General features: G+C 31.9%; 1 protein-coding gene and 1 long non-coding RNA gene across 2 annotated transcripts in view; one reads left to right on the top strand and one right to left on the bottom strand.

Moving 5' to 3' along the window:
- The window catches only part of LOC135201156 (general transcription factor 3C polypeptide 1-like), a gene marked incomplete in the record, with an annotated part of 923,347 nt that overhangs the window by 764,715 nt on the left and 152,632 nt on the right, over positions 1-6,000 (bottom strand).
- LOC135201317 (uncharacterized) lies at positions 1,665-2,828 on the top strand. The gene is made up of 4 exons (XR_010311491.1): positions 1,665-1,734; positions 1,835-1,974; positions 2,118-2,200; positions 2,331-2,828. It is a non-coding gene; the product is annotated as an uncharacterized LOC135201317 (long non-coding RNA).

Genomic DNA, 6,000 nt, shown 5'->3' with positions numbered 1-6,000 from the left:
TTTGAGGGCCATAGAAGCTAACAAGGAGTTGACACTGAAGCAATTCTGGAAGGGCTACAACATTGCAGATGCAGTGAAGAACATTGCAAGTGCTTGGGACGAGGTGAAGACGACCACTTTAAATGGGGCCTGGAGGAAACTGTGTCCACAGTTTGTGCACAGTTTTGAAGGCTTTGACCAGGCAGAGACGTCGAGACTGTGACGAGGAAGATCGTAGGGCTAAGCAAGAGGCTGAAACTAGATCTTGAACCTGATGATGTAACAGAGCTGCTGGCTTCCCATGGAGAGGAATTGTCTGCAGAGGACTTACTAGAACTTGAACAACAATGATGAGGAAGAGGAGGCGGCACCAGAGCCAAAACCCAGGTCATTAACGGTGAAAGGCTTGTCAGAGGGTTTTACTCATCTGGAGAGAGCCTTGGCTTTCTTTTGAGGCAGAAGACCCTAACGTTTCTAGGTTTGACAAAATCAAGAGAGGAATCATGGATTTGGTGACTTTTCTTTTCTACAAGGAGACCCTGAAGGAGAAGCAGACGAAGAGAAGTGTGCAGTCCAGGCTTGACACTTCTTTCACAAGTCTCCAGTACCACCACCTCCCACTCCTAGTCCTGGTAAGGAATTCTGAACTGTTTTACTAATTTATGTGTTTACATAGTGTACATATTAAAATGTGTTAATTTTTTAATGTAACAACTAAATGTAAGAGTAAATTGTAACTTCATTAATTTTCATCATTTGTAATTTTATTGCAGAAGTGGTGACAGTTCCAGATCCCCCTGTACTACTGTGACAGTTCCAGATCTCCCTGTACTACCTGTGACAGTTCCAGATCTCCCTGTACTACCTGTGACAGTTCCAGATCCCCCTGTACCTGGACCCTCTGTATCAGCCCGCCCACCTGTACAATCAGGTAAGCAATTTCATTTTTCTCATTTTCATGTTGGAAATTGTTTACACCCTACATACATACGTACACTAACTTACATAGTGGTACAATGTGTTTGATGTTGCATAACCTTATTATTTTTTTTTTTTTTTCATTTCAGACCCCTTTGATAGTGACAGTGACCCAGATGACCCTGAGCCTTTCCATGGTTTTGATGCCTCGCCCTATACATCAGGTAAGGAATCCTTAACAAATTTGTATAAAATGTTTTATAAATTGCTAATAGAAATTTTATTAAAAGTGTACATATGCTACAATTACATCCACCTTAATATATTTATGTACCCTATCATTCTTTCCAGATGTAGATGTTCCCTCATCAGTGATACGAGTATCACCTCTCCAGAGCCCAAATCAGTTGATACGAGTAGTATCACCTCTCCCATTCCTTCAGGTGAAAAGAATTCTTCATGTTTTATATTGAACAACGTATTACACACTACATATGTCAAAACAGTAATAACATGTGCGTGAGTTACAGTAGTAGTAACTATCATTTTATATATTTTTATCATTCCAGACTCCCAAGCACCTGCCCATCCCACTCCATAGCCCAGCCACCCACTCTCATGTACCATATGGCCATCCCAGTAAGCAGCCAACCACTAGAATTTGGTAAGGACATTTTTTTTATTAATGTTTTAATATTACATATGTAATAACCATGTTTATGTATGTAACATACATACTATAATCATATGTATACATTATCATTCCAGACTGGCATGCACCTGTGACTTACATAAACCAGACCTCTACATAGCCTACATGTCTTCATTTTGCTGAAGGTAAGGAATTCTCAGTTGTGTTTAATGTTTGCATACGTACAATAAATTTTGTACACCTAAGTGGTTACATACTGTCCTTTAATATTAATTCTTCATTCAGACTGCCCATCATCCTAGCCTGTTATCTGTGATAAAGCACACTGAAGTTAGGTTTGGAATGCATCCTTATCATGAATGCTCTACACCTCCACCTCCATCTCCCACAACCTAGGTAACAGCTTTGAGACTCACTAAAAGTTGGTAAGTTATGTAAGGAATTTCTAAATTAAGTTTTATACTACATGTTATATGTGGATATTAAACCACTGTATGGTGCATATTACTGTATGTAACTTACTATGCATAGAGTACTTACTGACAAAATTATTTTTTGTACATTCCAGAACCCCCTGAATGATGTAGGCTATGGGGCCACATAAGACTTTGTCCATCCAGGGTTACATTGAAAGACAACTTTAAACTAAAAGTAAGGAATTAATTAACATACATTAACTCTTTTAGTACTCTTGATATATCTGCAGTAATTAACATATTGCATTCACAAACTTTCTGTAGTGTATATTTTGTACACTAATTTTGTTACTTTTTCCTTCCAGAACCAACATTTTTCACACAACTCCAGGTTGTTACTACAAGTGTCATCAAGGGATAACTACAAGTAGAAGCACCATTTTTGGATGGAAAAAACCCTTCAGGAAAGTATACGTATCACATGTAACATGTAGTGTAACAAAGTATGAACAGTAAGGTTTTTACATACAGTAGTACATATTACATACGTACATAACTTTTTTTACAGGAATTTCCAACCAAGTTTGATTATGTACATATGTACATGTTATAAACCACTGTACGTATGGTTACTGTATGTAACTTACTAAACATACATAACATGACTTAACTTTGATACTTTTTTGGTACATTCCAGAAAACCAGGACCCCCTCCATGATGCAGGCTATGGGGCCACATAAAACTTTGTCCAGGGTTACTACATAACATAGCACGACAACTGTAAAACTATGTACTACTGTACTAAAGGTAAGGAATTATACATAGTAGTAAACATACATTAAGTAAGTTTTATACGTACATACTAAAAAAAAAAAAGTGACCAAGATCTCTCACATGGGATAAGTGATCAAGGTCCTTCATGGAATTACATACTGTAAACTCCCTGCTGAACAGGGGGTGTAGACCAATCATTTACAATATGCAATATTAAACCACTGTATGGTGCATATTACTGTATGTAACTTACTATGCATAGAGTACTTACTGACAAAATTATCTTTTGTACATTCAGAACCCCCAACCCCCTGAATGATGTAGGCTATGGGCAGCATAAGACTTTGTGCATCCAGGGTTACGTTGAACGACAAATTTAAACTAAAAGTAAGGAATTCAATTAACATACATTAACAAGTTTTAATTTTTATACATGTTATATATGTGATATTAAACCACTGTATGGTGCATATTATGTATGTAATTACTATGCATAGAGTACTTACTGATATACTAATTATTTTTTGTTTTACATTCCCAGAACCCCCTGAATGATGTAGGCTATGGGGTCCACATAAGACTTTGTGCATCCAGGGTTAACGTTGAACGACAAATTTAAAAAAACTAAAGTAAGGAATTAATTCACATACATTAACTTTTTTTACTCTTGATATAACTCAAAGTAAGGAATTATAAATTAAAAGTAAGGAATTAATTAACATACATTAACTCTTTTACTCTTGATATCTATAATTTACATATTGCATTCAGGACTTTGTGTAGTATTTTGTACTAATTGTGTTATACTTTTACCTTCCAGAGCTACCAGACTGGGATTTTAGTGTACTCCAGGATCTAACAAATACTACTACGAAGTGTACAGTGCATAATATAGTGTTTAGTGTATAATCTAACCTAAGGATTAAGTGTAGTACATTGTGCTTTATAGTGTCACAAGAGTTTAATAAAGAATTATACCTTCAAGAACCATCCTTTGCCATTGAAATAACCACACTACACATCATGCAATATACTTGCATGTCACACAGGTAAGGTCTCTAACTTTTCTTAGTTTAAGGCATATTTCCAAGTGTCGTTCCGGCTTACGACGATTTTCGGCTTACGACGCGCCTCAAGAACGGAACCCCCGTCGTAACCCGGGGACCACTGCCTGTTTATATATATAATATATATATATAATATATATATATAATATATATATATATATATATATATATATACTATATATATACTATATTATAAATATAATAAATATTACAAATATATAATATATATATAGATATATATATATATATATATATGATATATAATATATAAATATATAGATATATTATATAATAATATAATATATAATAATTATATAATATATATATATATTTATATATAGATATATATATATATAGATATAATATATATATTATATATAATATTTAATATATAATATAATATATATATACTAATTATATATATATAATACTATATATATGTATATATATATATATATATATATATATATATATATATATATATATATTATATAATATATATATAGTATATCTATTATATATATATATATATATATCTATATATATATAATATATATATAATATATATACCTATATAGATATATATATATATATATATATATATATATATATATATATATATATATATATATATATATATATTATAATATATATATATATATATATATATTATAAATATTGGTTTTTTTTGGGTAAGCAAATTACTTACAGTCTAGTAATATTCAATCATTTATCTTCACTTTAAAACAATTGCAAGTCTCTAGAACAATATCTCAATTAATGGTGAATATTTGAAAAAAATATTTTTATTCCGTCTGCGCGCCGATTCTCGGCAGCGAATCTCCGAAATGCGTAGGTCACATTCTCCTAATATTTGTGCCTTTTCATATTACGCTTTTTTTTTAGAGTTTTATATATGGAAATGTGCGCAAAAACATGCACAATATAACAAAAAATATTGGAAGGTTGTAGCATTTCTCATTTTTGAAATATTTGCATATAAAGTACGATAAGTACGAAAAAAACTATGATCGGTCAACTTTGACTCAACCGAAATGGTCAAAAAACGCATTTGTAATATAAAAAATCTTACAGTCTAGTAATATTCAATCATCAATCATTTATCTTCACTTTAAAACAAATTGCAAGTCTCTAGAACAATATCTCGATTTATGGTGAATTTTTGAAAAAAAAAAAATTTTTCCCTCCGCGCGCCAATTCTCGGCCGAAAATCTCCGAAACGCGTAGGTCACATTCTCCTAATATTTGTGCCTTTTCATATTACGTTTTTTTTTAGAGTTTTATATATGGAAATGTGCGCAAAACATGCACAATATAACAAAAAATATTGGAAGGTTGTAGCATTTCTCATTTTTGAAATATTTGCATATAAAGTACGATAAGTACGAAAAAACTATGATCAGTCAACTTTAACTCAACCTAAATGGTCAAAAAACGCATTTGTAACATAAAAATCTTACAGTCTAGTAATATTCAATCATTTATCTTCACTTTAAAACAAATTACAAGTCTCTAGAACAATATCTCGATTTATGGTGAATTTTTGAAAAAAATATTTTTTTCCCTCCGTGCGCCGATTCTCGGCCGAAAATCCCCGAAACTCGTAGGTCACATTCTCCTGATATTTGTGCCTTTCATATTACGCTTTTTTTAGAGTTTTATATATGGAAATGTGCGCAAAAACATGCACAATATAACAAAAAATATTGGAAGGTTGTAGCATTTCTTATTTTTGAAATATTTGCATATAAAGTACGATAAGTAAAAAAAAAACTACGATCGGTCAACTTTGACTCAACCGAAATGGTCGAAAAACGCATTTGTAACATGAAAATCTTACAGTCTAGTAATATTCAATCATTTATCTTCACTTTAAAACAAATTGCAAGTCTCTAGAACAATATCTCAATTTATGGTGAATATTTGAAAAAAATATTTTTTTTCCCTCCGCTTGCCAATTCTCGGCAGCGTATCTCCGAAACGCGTAGGTCACATTCTCCTAATATTTGTGCCTTTTCATATTACGCTTTTTTTTTAGAGTTTTATATATGGAAATGTGCGCAAAAACATGCACAATATAACAAAAAATATTGGAAGGTTGTAGCATTTCTCATTTTTTTTATATTTGCATATAAAAAAAATTTAAAAAAAAAATTCGACATTTGGTCAACT

Source organism: Macrobrachium nipponense, chromosome 28 (assembly GCF_015104395.2).
Source record: "Macrobrachium nipponense isolate FS-2020 chromosome 28, ASM1510439v2, whole genome shotgun sequence".
NCBI lineage: Eukaryota > Metazoa > Arthropoda > Malacostraca > Decapoda > Palaemonidae > Macrobrachium > Macrobrachium nipponense.
This window is presented reverse-complemented; position numbering and strand designations above follow the sequence as displayed.